Raw genomic sequence first — 17,898 nt, 5'->3', positions numbered from 1 at the left:
GCAAAGTGTTTCCTCACTTCAAGAATCTTCCACCAAAGTCTCATATTTGTCTACGCAGGTTTCTTCCCTTTAGTGGCAAGTGGAGGAGCTTTAAAACAGAAATCGACGCAATAATCTGCATATTTACGGTCTGTTGGAGGGTTGTGAGGGGAATGAACCCATCGCCTTCTTCAAGTCTTTTCTTCCAAAGCTACTTCACCTGCCAGAGGGTACTCTGCTCAATATTCAGTGTGCACACAGACTTGGTAGACCTCCTTTTCTCGTCATCAACTGCTTCAAGACCAAAGGGGTCATCATGTATTTCTTAGAATACACGGACCTTTTGAAGGTCCTTTCAGTAGCTAGAGCTTCTCCTCGGTTCACTTGGTCTGGTTCTTCTCTATTCTTCGCGCAGGACTACGCCAAAGCTACAGCATCACGACGCAAGGATTTTCTGGAAATGTGAGCTGATCTTCGATCCATTGGGACTAGATACGGTCTCTTCCACCCATGTCTTTTTAAAGTCACATACAACAACAAAACAACAACTTATGATGATCCAGTCCACCTTCGCAGCTTCCTGAACTCATGCAGAACGACTACTATGGATCTCTCTGATTCTTCTTCCTCCATTCCTCATTGAACTTTTTGTTCCTACTTCCTGATTCTTACACATTTTTTTCCCTGCTCTCCTTCTGCTTGTCTCTTAATTCTTCTACTGTTGCATTTGCTACAGTACCATTCTAATCTTTCTTGCTTTTTCCTCATATCCTTACTAGCTTAGACATTGTTGATTCTCTTTTTTTCTATATTGGATTTCTAACTTATGTTGTCTCCTCATGTTCTCTGCAGATTCATCACCTTGTTCCGTGGGCTCTCCCGGTTGTGCGTTTTGCTGACCCTGGAAGTCTTGCCTGCTCCATGCGGCTCCACCCCTCCCTCCCTCCATTCCTGGTTTTGTTCCTGGTTGTTATTCCTCGCCTTCCTCCGTTTGTAGGTATGTTTTCTCTTTCCATGGTCTACATCCTTTTTCCATTACTTGTTACCCCTTCTTTCTTACCTTCATTTTATCTCCTCTTCTTATAAGGTGTCATTGTTTATTTCATCCCTTTCTCTTCTTCACTATTATCTTTAACTTGTCATCTGTTGTTTGTATTGATGATATGGCCTCTGTCTTCTTCTTCTCAATTTCATAATTTCGATATCTTTTTTCTCTTCCTTGTTCTTTCTCATATTTTTTGGCCAATTGCAGTGCGCTCTTTTGTCTATTTTCTTCTCCTTGTATTACCTCTCCAGTTGATTCTCCCATTTGATCTTATTGTTTGTGCTTGTCATACTTTTTATTATGTCCGATGTCTGTAAGAATTGTTTCATGGAATGTTAAAGGTCTTCATTTTCCCATCAAGAAACAAAGGATTTTACCCATCTTGCCAAATTGAATGTAGATTTTGCCTTTCTACAGGAAACTCATTTGTCTGAGGTTGGATCTGCCAAACTCAAAAGGGGCTGGGTGGGTGAAGTTTTTTATGCTCCTGGCGATGGTAAACGTAATGGTGTAGTAATTTTGTGTCGCAAATGTCTTTCTTATTCTTTAGTTGCTACAGAATCAGATGCTGACGGTAGATGGGTATATGTCAAACTCTCTTTGAGGGGTGCTCCACTCTCCCTCTTTAATGTATATGCCGCTACAGGGGGTTATCTTCCTTTTTGGCACAGGATGGCCTCCTACATTACTAGATTTATGGATGACAATTTCATTATGGCAGGTGACTGTAACCAGCCTCTTGACCCCTTTCTAGATAGACAATCCAAAGTCTCTTATGTCCCTAACAAGCTTCACAAGCTTTTTGCTCAGGCAATTTCACAACACAAGCTTATTGATGCTTGGCGTTTGTGCAATCCGGGGACTAAAGAGTTCACTTTTTATTCCCCTTCTCATCACTCGTAGTCTCGGATTGATTATATTTTTGTTTCTCATCACATTTCCCAAACTCTCACTAGTGCAGAAATTGGCCCTATTCTATTATCAGATCACGCTCCTGTCTCGATCAATATTGATATTTTACCAAAAAGTGTGGGACCTAGGAGATGGCGCTTTAATAATACCCTTCTTTTAGACCCCAAATTTAATGCTTCCTTTTCAAATTTTTGTAACTAAATTTTTGAGATTAATGATACCCCTACTATCCCTAAACATACTATATGGGACGCTTTAAAAGCAGCGGCGAGGGATGTCATAATTGGCTTTGTCGCCAAGAAGCGGAAAAGTGCTCGAAAATATACTGGGGATCTTCTTCAAAACATTAAGAGATTGGAACACTCCTATTATACCTCTCACTCACAAGACAGTTTGACAGCTCTCATTGACGCTAAGATGCAATTTAACAAACAATCTATGGAGGATGCTTCTTTATATTTGTTAAAATCCAGTGCGAAATTTTAGGGGGTAAAAATAGAGCGGGGAAAATTTTGGCTAACTACTTGAAATTTAAACACAATAAGTTAAATATTGAAGCTGTTTTTGATGATAACTCTAATCTCAAGCATAAGGATATTGAAATTCTGACTGAATTTTCTCGTTTCTATACCACTCTCTATTCTTCAGATACTCACCCCACTGTCCAGTCCCTATCCACTTTTTTCTCCGATATACATACACCTCACAATTTTCCTCTTGACTTCACCTCTTTGGAATTTGACATATCCCAACAAGAATTATTCACAGCACTTCAACATCTTAAAAAAGACAAGGCCCCCGGACCAGATGGGTTCGCGGTTGAATTCTATCTTCAATTTTCTAAACTTCTCATGCCTAAGTTACACTCCCTCATAGATTCATTTGTCACTATGGGTAGCTCATCAGGTACTTTTTCAGACGCTTACATTTGTCTCATACCTAAAGAAGGGAAAGATGCCAGATATTGCAAGAATTATAGGCCCATTTCATTGGTTAACGTAGATTACAAATTATTTGCTAAGGCAAATGCTGCGCGACTAGATCCCTTTCTACCAGACCTGTTAGGTCCGGAACAATCTGGTTTTGTCAAAGGGCGTTTTATCTCTGATAACACTAGGCTTTTATTTAATGTTTTATCCAAATCTCCTCATCTCCAACATTCCCTAGCAGCAATTGCATTAGATGCTGAAAAAGCATTTGACAGGGTTGAAAGGACATATATCTTCTATACCCTCAAATGGTTTGGTTTTGGTCCTAAATTTATCTCTCTAATTTCCTCCCTTCATTCGAATCTGCGGGCGGCAGTTTGTGCCAATGGTTTAATTTCCTCCTTTTTTAATTTGGGCAGAGGAGTTCGTCAGGGTTGCTCTCTTTCCCCATTTCTCTTTAATTTTGCCATAGAACCCTTCCTTTCCAAACTTGGTCAAAATCCTAACATATCTGGTTTTCAGATGCTGCATTGTCATGTTAAACTCGCTGCGTATGCAGATGCCATCTTACTTTTTATGTCCAATCCTATGGATTCCATACCTGCTTTCCTTGCAGATGTCCATGAATACTCTCTGATTTCCGGCTATAAATTACTCACACTGCTGCATAATGCACACTGCTGCATGCCTCACACTGCTGCACGCCTCACACTGCTGCAAGCCTCACACTGCTGCACGCATCACACTGCTGCACGCTGCACACTACTGCATTACTCACACTGCTGCATGCTGCACATTACTGCACGACTCACACTACCGCACAACTCACACTGCTGCACGCCTCACAATGCTGCACGCATCAAACTGCTGCATGCCACACACTGCTGCATTACTCACACTGGTGCATGCCACACACTTCTACACATCACACACTGCTGCATGCCGCACACTACTGCACCCCTCACACTGCTGCACGTCTCACACTGCTGCACGCCTCACACTGCTGCACGCCTCACACTGCTGCACACCTCACAACACCACCACATCACTCAGGGACACCACCATATCACTCTGGTACACCACCACATCACTATAGGACACCACCACATCACTCTGGGACACCACCACATCACTCTGGGACACCACCGAATCACTCAGGGGCACCACCACGACACTCAGGGGCACCACCACATCACTCAGGGGCTCCACCACAACACTCAGGGACACCACCACATCACTCACAGACACCACCACATCACTCACAGACACCACATCACTCAGGGATACCACCACATCACTCAGGGACTCCACCACATCACTCAGGGGCATCACTCAGGGGCACCACCACATCACTCAGGGACACCACCACATCACTCACAGACAGCACCACATCACTCACAGACACCACCACATCACTCGGGAAGACCACCACATCACTCAGGTACACCACCACATCACTCAGGAACACCACCACATCACTCAGGGACACCACCACATCACTCTGGGACACCACCACATCACTCTGAAACACCACGACATCACTCTAATACACCACCACATCACTCAGCCCAACCACATCATCACTCAGCACCACAACAGCATCACTCAGCACCACAACAGCACTGTCCTTGCTTGCTACCAACAAGCATTGCCATAGCCAATAGGACTCCCATTAGGAAAGTGTAAGCTATTGGCTTTGTGAATAAAAATGCTATTAATTTATATATTTTCAAAGCAAACACTTATTAAAAACAATTTAATTTACAATACCAACAACTCACTTTCCTAATGCGAGACCTATTGCATTGCAAATGCTTGTTATTATTGTTATGTATTTTAGTGTATATTTTATATGTATGTGATGTATGTTTTTTTGTATAAGATTTGTTAGTATTTTTTATTATTGTATGTGTTACATTTTTAGTAGTTATTCATTTTTTTAAATTAGAATTTGGGTTTTTAAATTTGTAGCCGGGCGAGGGTTTACCAGGGCATAGGGTGGGAAGTAATTTGATTATATTAAATGTATCAATTTTTTTAATTTAAATTTTGCATTTTTTGTTCTGTAGCGCGATAGTTGTGGGTTTCGTGGGAACAGGGTGGGAAGTAAATTAATTATATTAAATGCATTTTTTTATTTTAATTTAGCATTTTCAGTTCTGGTGCAGGTTGTGGGTTTATAGGGGAATAGGGTGGGAAGTAATTTAATTATAATTAATTTATTGATTCATTTTTTTAATTAATATTTGTTTAATTGAGTTTTATAGTGTTAAATGTGTAAAGTAATTTATTATTAATTATTAATTATTTGGTTGGGAATTAATGTAATTATTTAATTATGGTAATTGTGTAATTAATTTTAGGTGTGTGTTGTGGTCTTTTTAGGTGTAAATCGTGGGAAGAAATGTATTTTTAAATTAGGAATTTATAATTGGCTGTTAATTAATTTCAATTCATTAATTTGTAATTAATTTTTATAATTGTGTAATTAATTATACTTGAGTGTGGTAGTTTTTATAGGTATAATGGGTGGGAAGGGTGGGAAGTAAATTATTTTTTATTGATGAATTAATAATTGGTTGTTAATTAATTTTTATCAATTAATTGGTCATTAATTATGGTAATTGTGTAATTAATTTCATGTGTGTGTTGTGGTGTTTATAGGAGTAAAGGGTGGGAGGTAATGTGTTGTTAATTAATGTTAATTTTTCGACATTTATTTTGGGTAAATGTTTATTTTTTGTGTGCTGTTTTTTACTTTTAAAGGGGTAAAGAGTGGGTATAAAATACAATTTTGATATTTAATTATTAGTTGGTAATAGTGATAGTTTTGTTTCTAAAATTAAAATATAATTGTGCTTTAATATTGTATATTTTAATTTAGGTGTGTGTTGCGAATATTAGAGTGTTAAAGCTTGTGTACTTAATCATTATTTATTTTATTTTTATTAATTAGATTTTTGTAATTGATTATAAATTATAGTAATAAATGTAATTAAAAAATGTTGAAGTGTTTTGTTATTGGTGTGGTGTTATTTGTTATGAAATTAAAAAAGACATTTCTGTTTTAAATAATTTTTTGTTTGTTAATATTTGCTACTTTTAATCAATTTTTGTTTATAAATGTATTTATTAATTTATTTGTATATTATTTGTAGGTTTGTATTATATGTAATTAATAATATAATATGTGTTCTTTTTATATGTTTAATATATATATATATTTTTTTTTTTAAATACTGTTTATTTTTTTATTTTTTTATTTTTTTAATATTTTTGTATCCAACCGTTAGTGTTATTAGTAATCTTTGTTTCTCTGCTATCCAATACTTTTCCTAATGTGGCACTAACTGGAGTGGTAATAGTCATTTTTACCCCACCGCTATCCAACACTTTTCCTACTGTTGCACTCACTGGAGTGGGAATACAAATGTATACCCCTCCGCTATCCAACACTTATCCTACTGTTGCATTCAGTGGAGTGGGAACAGTAATTTGTACCCCTCCGCTATCCAACACTTTCTCCACTGTTGCACCTACTGGAGTGGGAATAGCAATTTTTACCCCTCCGCTATCCAACATTTTCCCTACTGTTGCACTCCCTGGAGTTCGAATAGTAAATGTAATCCCTCTGCTATCCAGCACGTACCCTACTTTGACACTCACTAGAGTGGGAATAGTAATTTTTTTTCCTCCGCTATCTAACACTTTCCCTACTTTTGCACTCTTTGGAGTGGGAATAGTAATTTTTTACCCCTCTGCTATCCAACACTTTACCTACTGTTGCTATCACTGGAGTGGGAATGGTAATTTTTACCCCTCCGCTATTCAACACTTTCCTTACTGTTGCACTCACTGGATTTGGAATAGTAAATTTAATTATTCCGCTATCCAACACTTTCCCTACTGTTGCATGTATTGTATTGGGAAATGTAAGGTTACATTTATTTTAATAGTTAATGTTTTAATTTATTATAGAATGTTTTTTTTAATTTCAAATATTGATATAAATATCATTTTCATACAATTTTAAAGTTAAAAAAATTAAATAAAGATATTAGTTAATAAACTATTTTTAATTAAATATATGTATATGTATAAATTAATGTTTGTGTGTTTATATTTTTTAATGAAGTTTATTTGTTATATTTAGTTCAAATGTATATTAACTTGAATGTATTTTGTTCAAAATATTATTCCAATTCCAATTCCAAAAAGCTTTATTCGACCTATTAGGTCATAAAAGTACAAAATATACATATAAAACAATTACACATGATTTCCAGATAACATTCATTAAAATAATCATTACAAAATTAGTGTACACCTACTGGGATGGAATTATAAGTATTTCATAAAACTAGATACAATTTAAAATGTTATATAAAATGAGTTAATTAAAATTCCATAGATATTTTTAGTCAGACTATCCAATTAAGTGGGAAGCGAGTGACTACCCTAACATGAGGTACAGCAGGACAAGTGTAATTAGTGGGCTGTTCTCTCCTTGAGGGACTGAGCTCTGATTATCCATACCCACCCCAAGAATTTCGCCATTGCAACAACTACCACCTCAGTTGTGTCACTTCTTAGGATTCTTTCTGCCTCCTGTGCCCTTCTTGTCCCTAAAAGTTTGCATATTGGGGACAGCCAGATACTCCGCAGGGCTCTGTAACCGATGCATTCAAATAGTACATGGGATAAAGATTATTTTCTGAATGGCACACCGGGCACAAATAATCACAAGATGTGGACCATTTGCTAGTAAAAACTTTTATAGGCAGTGTACCAACCCTGAATTGGAAATATAATTTACGCTAGAAGGGCTTTGTAATTGTTTCCCAAGTAACGTTCTAACTCAGGTACAGATTTGCCGCATAGGAATTGGTCAGTAAGGGAGGCTGACTCACAATTCCTCACCAGATCAGTGTGAGCCATTTCCCAGTATTGATTTTTCAGTATCTGCTTTGGGGGAAAGATAGCGTTCTCTGAATCTTCCCACAGCGAACTCATACCCATGCATAATAAGGTGGCTCTAAGCTGTCCTAGCCATCTTATTTTACGTGAGCTATCCACCCTGACTACATCTAGGAAACCAGCCGCGTACTGTGCTAGCTCTGGGGTTGTCCATAGCCTCCGCCAGTACAGCAAAGAGCGCAATTTTGCAATTCCTGCGATTGGCTTCCGCCCTAGATCAATCCGCAATGGGCGTGTCGGGGTACTCTGGGGCAATCTTGCTATGTTTTTGAGGAACTTTTTTCCCGAAATTGTTAGTTTGGCTAAGTTCTCTTCACCCTAAAGTTCAGCACCATGTAAGGCAGAGCTAATTACCTTCATTATGGTATATCTCTATGGCGGGGCTAATTTTCTTAGTAAAAGAGGTGTTATATTCTTTTAACAGTACCCCTGCCAGTTGTCTATGTTTCAATGATGCTAGATCAACTTGATGAGACCATGTTAGCTCCTCCTGAATATTAACCCCCAGGTAAGTGAACTCCTTGACCTGATCAAACATGATGTTATTTAATCTAATGCCCCCATTGAACACCCTGTGTTGGTTAAAAGTCATCAGTTTTGTTTTGGACACGTTAACGTCCAATCCCCGTTGAGCACAAAACTCTTTAAAGATTGAATGGGCCCTTTGAAGCCCACTCATTGTTTTTGAGAGGATCAACGTGTCGTCCGCAAACATCAGTATGGGGACTTTTTTGCCTGCCACTGTCGGTGCATCAGTATTACTTAATTTCATGCAGTTCACTATCCCGTTTATAGACAACAAGAATAGGGTCTGGGCCAGAACACATCCCTGACGTACTCCTTTATCCACTGGGAAAAATTCTGTTACTTCTCCCTGTTTTCCCCAACGAATCCTGGCCTTATTGCTTTCATGCAATCTAATGATAAGTGACAGAAGGACAGGTGGTAACCTAATATCTTTTAGTGTCATCCAGAGTTTCCCACGTGGGACAAGATCGAATGCTGCTCGAAGGCATATAAACTCCCCTTACCCAGGGTCACTACTTTCCAATGCAAAAAGGGTGAACCTGAATACTTGATCTATTGTGCTAGTAAAAGCACGAAATCATGCTTGGAGGGAGGATAAGATACCACCTTCATCGATCCAGTCCTGTACTTTATTTAAAACCAACCTGCCCATTAATTTTTGGAGCGAGTCAATAAGGTTGATGGGCCTATAATTCCCTGGGCACACTTTGTCTCCTTTTTTAAAGACAGGGATGATTTCCGCGCCTTTCCAGGAGTCTGGAATCGGCGAGCCCTGCGCTATGACATTAGCTAATAAAAAGATATATAAGCTCCATCTTGCCTTGTTGGCAAGAAATACACCCCTGGTATGCCATCCAAACCCGGGGCTTTTTCTGCCATAATAGATTTTAAGGCCACCTCAACATCCGCCTTACTGAATGCTTCCTCATAAAGAAACTGTTTAGGAATAATGCCTTCACTATCATGCTCACTTGCCGCATATTGTGGTATGAAGTGGTTTACCCACTCCAATTGTGAGACATGGTTATGGGGCTCGGGAGCCTGCCCTCCTCTGTTCCATTTGTAGATGTTCCAAAATTGCTTAGGATTTCTATTAACTCAGGCCTCCTTCAAATCATCCCACCTTTTACTGTCCCATTCCTTTTTCACTTTGAGTAATGCCCCCCGATAGGTTGCCCTAGCTAGTTGTACCTGGACTGGATCCCCTAATTTTATTGCATCTCCCAGCGCTGCATGTAACCTTTTGCAATGGGCACTATACCATTCCTGTACTTTAGGTATAGGTACCTTTTTGAGTTTGTTCCTTGTTACATAGTGCGTACGCAAGTGCCCAAAAAATTTGTTATGTATGATAGTTGGTCGGGCGCATTAGTTACACTGGCTTTTAGATCGCTAATTGCCCTATTCAGCTCATTATCAATGCTAGTCAGCACTAGGGGTAATTCTTTTAATTTGACCCATTTTAGTCGTCTTTGATCATTTGATGGTACCATGTCCTTAGACATATAACTGTCTGCTATTCCGTTACAAGACTTATAACTAAACAGGTCCATATCCACACAAAGGGGGTTATGATCACTTTCCAATCTATCTTGTATTACCATATCCCAAACTGTATGCCACAGTACTAGGCTGACCAGTACATCATCTACCCTTCTAGTACTGTAGCCATTATTAAATGTAACAGCCCCGAGTTTATCAGTCTTTGTATGGCCATTAAATGCCCGTAAACCATTTTCCATACATATTGAATTGATATGGATCACCACATCAGACCATCTTTTATTGGCTCTAACTCCAACTTTGGGACGCCCCACCTTAGTTCTTCCTCATCTGAAGGGTTACCCTCCTCATTCAAGAGTGGCACAAATGTTGTATTAAAATCACCTGCGATAATGAAAGGTAGGCATGACTGATTACTCTACAGAAGATCGTCAAGTGCCGCTAAAACACCCAACTTTTTCCCTCTTGAGCCCCGCACGTACACATTTTATATTACTGAAATCCCCTTAGTGCTCCTAGACAGTCTGACTGCCTGGATGTCAAGATTGTTGGTTGGGATAATTTGAATGTTCAACCCCCTATCTTCCTTCACCCACATTTTCAGGCCTCCTGATGGTCTCCCTCGTGAACCTTTAATAGCTAGGATGTAAAACTTCAAGTAGACAGCACAAAAATAGTAGTTTGTGACCAAGTCTCTTGGAGCAAGCAGACATCAAACCTCTCAATAAAGGCATGCCAGTCAGGGGATTCCACCTTAAAACCTAATCCTGCAATGTTACATGTCATGAGGGTATTCATTACTGATGCTCCTATGTCTGCCGATTTGATGTTTGCAACTGGTATACTTAGACTTAGCGTACTATCCTGCCTATTCCCTTCTTTTTGTATGCTTGACAAGGGTTCCACTCCTAGGACTTGTTCCAGCTCTACTAGTTGGCAATCATACCCAGTTGAAACAGTTTTGGGGACCACCTCCATAACCAGTTTGCCCTGCTGCCCCTTATCCAGATTACCCATAAGTCAATCAATGTTTTCTAGTGATGATTCTCCCCTCGGTCTGGGAGGATCGAACCCATATTGGTGAACATTATCACCTCCCCCCGATGGGCGCCTAAGCTGTATATTTGATAGTCCTGGTGCGCTAGTGCGAAATTCTAGGGCAAAGAGATTTTCCGCTATATGTGCCCTAGCCATCGTAAGCTCAATACTATCCAGGGAATTTGCTGATGCTACTAGCCTACAGGCTCTAACTGAATCTTCCCTAATCACCGACCGGCACCCTCTCACGTGCCTTATCCAGTGAATTGATTTGTTTATTAGGGAATCCTCACTCTCTGTCCTGTTTGTTACAGCAAGTTTTGAAACATTCAACATAACAATTTTTGATGAGCTTTGCATTTCCATAGTACTGCAAGCCGGATGTGTAGTTTCCTCCCTAGGCCTTGGCTGGGTAAGATGTAATGCCTTGACACCATTCTGATATACCTGAGCCCTGACAGAATTTGTTGTTAAATAATTTTCGATGTTATTGTTAGTAGGGTTAGTCCGAATAGGACTTAGGGCTGCTTGCGGATGTGTTAAAGGTGTCAATCTAATCCCATCTCTAGGCCTACCTGTACTAGCTGTAGCACCAGAAACCTGTGGTTGGCTCTATTGTGAGGGGATAAGTAAACCTTCCTTTGTGGCCCTTAGTCGGTATCGATCCGAGGTCAAGGTTTTCACTAACATAACCAGCTCCTCAATTTGGCCTCTCATTACACCCATTTCTTTACTCATTGCACTAACCTGTAGGGTTAAATATTGGTGGCCCTTACATGGGTTTGGCCCACCCTGGTGTAGAGTGTTCAGGGATAACTGGTGTACTTGCCACCCCCCATCACCTCCTCATTCATTACTATCAATATCCTATAATGGGAGGTACCTATTTGTACACTAAAACAGTGTAGTAATTTGGTCTATATTGGCTATATCCTCATTGGACAATTCTCCCTCCCTTAAGCTTTTATATACTTTTCTTGCATTTTTTCCCTGGAACATAGTTCCGGGATAGTAGTAATGTGCTTTGTATCCATGTAAGACAGCTTATTAATAGATTAATCACTAGGTGCTTCCTCTAGCTCAAGGATACCCTCACACTCTTTTATCAGGGTGTCTATCCTATCTAGGACACAGTTGCTACTTGCATTTGTTTGGTGTTTCCTTTCCCTTTTTCTTTTACCCCCCCTGCTCCGATTTGCGCTAATACTTCCTGTCTCCCTCCCATCCTCACCCACACCCAACAACTTTCTTTACCGATTCCTAAATATTATCAAACTTGAACAGGCAGGGTTTGATATACAGCAATCTAGCACTACTTGCTACAAGATGACACTTATTAGCTAGGGTGGTAAAAATTGATCTAGTCTATACAGATTTCTGCGAGGGGTCAGAGTCTCCAAATAGAACAGTCACAACTAGAATGGTAACAATGGTACCTGTTGGGGGTGTCAGTCACAACTGGATCTACAGTTCCATGCTCAGGCCATCAAGGCAGGACAGGCGTTGGAGGGGCGGCCCAGCCCTGCCTCTTCCTGCCACTGACGAGCACGAACGTGCCCGCCCTTGGCCTGGGCGCGGCCCACGCGCATCCCTTGCCGTGGGGGTGTTGCGCAGCTCTTATTGTGTCTCCTGGCGAGGTATCATCATCACTGGTGTGTGACGCACTGGGCCTTGTGGGGGATGTAGTCCCTGGTGTAGCCGTTTCCCTCACGGTGCTGATTAGCAGGGCAAATGGCGGTGGCTGGCCATTCCCCTCACCGCGGCAGAAAGCAGGTGGAAGGCAGGTGAGTTCTGATGGCCGTTTCCCTCCCTGCGGCAGTCCTTACTGCTAACAGGCTTCCCCTTAATATTTAATATATTTAATATATATTTTAGTCAATATATATATTTTTTATTTATATTTTTGACATCTATATTTTTTACCTCGATATTTTGAGTCAATGTTTTTGTACTTACCTATTAAGGTATGGGAGTTGATATTTTTGCTGTTGATATATTTTTTTTGATATTTTGAACATTAATGTTTGTTACCTCGATATTCTATCAGTGAACACTCTTAAGCTGTCTAAGTGGGGCGTTTCACAATGCCACTGTGTGGGGTGCATGTGTGTTAGGCATGGGCGGAAAATCCGTTCCGCTCGCGGATTTTGCGGATTTTCGGGAAATCCGCAATCCGCGAGATTTGCGAATTTCCTGAAAAATCCGCAAATCCGCGAGCAGCGGATTTTGCTCGCACTGTTCGCGTGAGTTCGCGCCCCGCGAATAAGTGCGAAATTGCAGAAATATGATCTAAGCAAAACTGAAAGTAACTACTTACCAGGTTCAAAAGTTCAGGCACATCATTAGTAGCCATTTCCTGTAGTGCTTCCTGAGGGGCCCCTCCAGAGTTCAGTTGCCAGTTGCAACTATTATGTGACCCTGCTCTGAACCTCAGAATAGTTACACATATGCCACAAAGGTCCTGAATTACAGCTAAGGGAGACAAGCAGGAGCCAGGCTGGAAGTTAAAATCCATTAATCAGCCCCTAATTCATTATTGTCAGTTGGGGCAGGGCAGGTGTTGTAACTAATTTTGCAACAATGAAAGCACTTAGCAAGTGCAAAAGATCACTAATCAAGGAAGCAGGTGCCAGCTAAAAAAATATTCTGTGACACATTAATCAGCCCCAAATTAATTCAGGTCACTTGAGGCAGGGAAGGTGTGCTTTGCTTTGCCGAAAATAATGTACACTGGACAACCAGAGGGTGTGGTGATGAAACAGAGGGTGGCATGGGTGGGCCAGAGGGTGGCATGAGTAGTCAGAGAGTGGCAGTGGTGACAGAGAGTGGCAGTGATGAAGAAGAGTGTCCCAAACAGGTTGGACACGTAGAAACAACAAGTTCGCAAAACTTGCGACCCGACAGGTAAGTTCGCAAATTGCGAAATTGTAAAAACCCTCGCGAACTGGCAGAAACACGGGCGAACACAAAAAAAAAAAAATCCGCAAATTCGCGGGAATTCGCGGATTTTGCGGATTGCGAGTTTGCAAATCCGCAAATTCGCGGATTGCCAATCCGCAAAATCCGCTCATGCCTAAATTGTGTGTGTGCTTTGTAGTATCACAAAGGGTGCGCTTTGCTGTATCATTCCATGCATCAGGTCATTAACATCAACAAGCTACCTAAGCTGTTCTTGAAATGCCACTGCATGGGATCATTAGATCTGACTAGTAACCATGTTACTAGAATGATCTGGGCCAGACAATCGGGCCCTCTTGTTAGCACCGATAAGTACTAGATTTGGTGGTAGCTAGAAGTGAGTCCTCATTTCTGGAGCCCATTAGGGCTTTGGATTGGGGTGGACTCACAAGATCTTGTTCCAGTTCCATGCTCCCTCTAGCTTTTTAGTTTATGGGGCACACACTTCAACTTGAAGGGTATGTGTGGTGGTGAGGCTGTGATACCCCGCTGTTTATGGGCGTCTCTGAATATGGGTGGGTTGAACAATGCAGGAAGATGATGGTGGTAAAGTCCTACACCATTGAACTTTCTCCCCTATCACCAATCTCAGCCAAAAAGCATCCTCTTCATGTGTGTATGATCCTTAGCGGCATATTTACAGGGGTATATTGCCACCAGAATGTCACTTTAGGCGATGTTCCGGTGGTGATATGCCCTTCTCCATCTTTAAAAAGCTGAGTTAAGCCACTTTTTGTCACTTAATGCTGCCTTGTAAATAAGGTCCATTTACATGCATCACTTAGCGTGAAAGGGGTGTGCAATGGGTGTTGCTATGGGCGTTCCACTGCAGTGCCCATTTATCTTGATGCTGACCCAGATTTACAAGGAGGTGTAAATCTCATGCAGCAACTAAAAACTAACGCCATGCAAAAGTAGGCGTTAGAATGGCGAAATGAGTAGAAATACTTTTATCTCCTCTCGTTGTTGGCTTTTTCTATGTGTGTTGCATTCACACATAAAGTAACAAATCACCATTAATGATCGTTTATGTACTAGAAGGGGCCCCTTCCTGCACATAAACAATCATTCCCTGTAATGCAAGCACTGTTGCACTAGGGTGCAAGGGTGCCTGCATTAGCGCTAGACAGCTAAACTTAGCGTTAGTGCTAGGGAAAATACAGGGGTGTTCTGAATTCTTGTGAATACGGCGAATCCCTGCGTTTTGAAAATGTTGGAGCGCTGTGCTGACCAATCTAGTGCAGTGCAGTGCTCCGACATTTTCTCGTAAATATGCCACTTACTGTCTGGGCAGTTACCCCATCGACAGTGACTTGGGAGGCAGTATGGAATGATTGACCTTGCACTCGTGTCTATAATGCCTCCCACTGTGCAGGACTAAGGCAAATGAACAAGCCCTGACACTGACCATGCCTTACTGAGAGAAAAAGAAATTGAGCCAATAGAACACCCAGGGAAAAGAACAGAGATTGAGGCACAAAGCTGTTTAATATAGCATATGAAACAATTTACCCAACATCTATCCAGCAAAGGTAGAGGAGCACATATGAGGGCTTGAGGACATGCAGTAATTACCTTGACTAACCTCAGGTGAAATTCAGGGCCCATGGTTGGTGACCGCAGCTACCTGACGCCTGTGGCCTCAATGCCCCAGACTCCTTCCCCAGCTGCTCCTTGCAAGGTTTCATGCCATTGTCATTACCACAATCCCCTTTCTGGCCTGCAGGTCACACAGGACTTTCATCACCTCCCAAGATCCCTGGGGTTTCAACTGGTGGCACCTCCTGGCTTGGAAAAGTCTGCTGATCACATCCACATATCACTAGTAGCCCACATGCTTGTGCATCTCCTACACCCAGGAGTGTGGGCGTGTCAAAATCTGCACTATCATGCCTAGGGCTTCAAGGTACCCATGGCTAAGACAACTTTCTGTGCTACGGCTGAAGTGGAACATCTTATACAGTAGGACTCTTACAACGTATTAACTAAACTATTACTACACTGAGCAAAGTGATTCCATCATCCTGGCTGCAGGCACTGTGATTGTTTTCATTTCCATTATATATGAAGTGTTTATGGAGTGCTGCATGTCGGGCTAATCTTGCTTTTCAAATGCTGGTATTTGGCTTTTGAGAACTGAGATTCAGAAAGATGCAGCAACTTGCCCAGGAGCACACAACTGGGCCTCGGCATTGTCATCAGCCTATTGCTACAGTGGGTTTTAAGCTGGCCAGACAAAACGTGTTAGGCCAAACTCCGACTCATCTCAATTGTCAGGTAGTTGGAATGTGTCCAGTCCATCAGCCTTTATTCAGGTGTGGGGCCTAAATACGTGGCATGGTGCCCAGTCATCACTCAAATTTAGTATCAGTGCCAGCATGGGAGAGGAAGCTTCTCCAAAGAATGCAATGTTTTCTTTGAAAATCCAAACAATTGGATAGGCCCCCTTTGAGCAGGGCATTGTGTATGTTTTTCATAATTGAGCCTTTTCATAAAAGCAGGTACACAAAAAGGAGGGGTGGCGTTTGTTCTTCTGGCCTCTACATTATTGGGAGGGAAGTTCAGAATTTAAGAAAACTCTTCCTCATCAAGGCACTGAATCATAGTCTTTCTACTACTGCTGAAGTGGTAGGAGTTGCAGGGAACTGGCCAGCTGTCTTGACTCTCCTCTTCCAGCCATAGACATAATAACAAATCTACTTGACATATGCCACTCTTGTATGGTTGTTACCCTTCTCCTGCAGAAGAATAGAGTGACAACAATATTTTGCTTATCGGTGGAGGCTTCGATCTTCTCCATGGCAAAGATAAAATAGCCTAATGCCTAATTAATTAGTAGCTCTTGAATCTCAACAGAAATTGGTGGTGTCCTTCTGGAACACACCCTTACCCCAATGCATTTACATATCAAATTTAAGGAGCAAGTTTTGAATAACATTCTAGTTCGTGCATATTCAGTTACTACTCTCATTCCACACAACTGCTGTTCTCAGGAGATCTCCCCTTGCTTTTACAAAGAGGGGTATAGAAGCAATACAATGGAAAGAACAATATGACATTCGAGGGAAAGTGTGGAGCCAATCTTCTAATAAACAGTGGGAAAACATTAAAAAAAGAAAAGTGCAAGGAAACAGGGAAACATGCACAGAGCGCGACCAAGTCAACATCGTACCACCCACCTCTAATACCCGTGGGTAGCGACCTTCCCTTTTCTGGAATAGAAGTGTGTGTGGGGGGGGTGGGGGGAACCAGATGCCCATTTCCTGCTGGTTTCCTCCCGGCTTCAGAACATGTAACACTCCGGCCAGGAGCGCACCTCCCATCTCGCCTATTGGGTGGGGCTATCTGTACTCCCCTTCCCCTACTTCTGGGCAGAACCCCGGGGCTAGGATCTTATGCGTGCTCCTCGACTCATCTCTTAGTTATCTCATCATCTCAGCCTCCTGGTGTCCTAGCTTCTTCCTCACTAGGTGTGTCATCTCTCATCTCCAGGTCTTCCCCAGGGCCATTCTTTGGATGCTCCCATGCCACTATAACCTCAGTTTATAGATACGCTTTAGAGCGGATCTCCAACCCCCTGGCCTCTTCTCGGACCAGTGACCTTTCTTCAGCTCTTGGCCACTGGGTCCCAGCAGCCCTCCAGACCTAGACTCTCAATCCTACTGTCAATTTCCAGGTCATTTCCAGCCCATAAACCTCGGACAAACTTTTTGTGTGTTCGGCCGTGGAAATAATCCCAAAATACAAGCCACTAGAGAATGGGGGGGGGGGGGGGGGGGAGGGGGAGCACCCAAGAGTGGAGTCTAGAGCAGAGAGCATCTCTTCCCAATAGGGTTGCAGTCGGGGGCAAAACCACACCATATGAGCAAAGTCAGCATCTAAGTGTACGCATCTAGGGCAGGGGGGTGGGGCGCTTCCATAAACCACTTGGATTCTATGTCGTGTCATGTATGTCATTTGTACATAATTGGATGGGGGTATTTCAACCTCGTGTTCCTATAGATTTTTGGGGGGAGTTAATATTCTATA

The sequence above is a fragment of the Lissotriton vulgaris genome, chromosome 9 (genome assembly GCF_964263255.1).
Source record: "Lissotriton vulgaris chromosome 9, aLisVul1.2, whole genome shotgun sequence".
Classification (NCBI taxonomy): Eukaryota; Metazoa; Chordata; class Amphibia; order Caudata; family Salamandridae; genus Lissotriton; species Lissotriton vulgaris.
Note: the sequence above shows the minus strand (reverse complement) of the source record.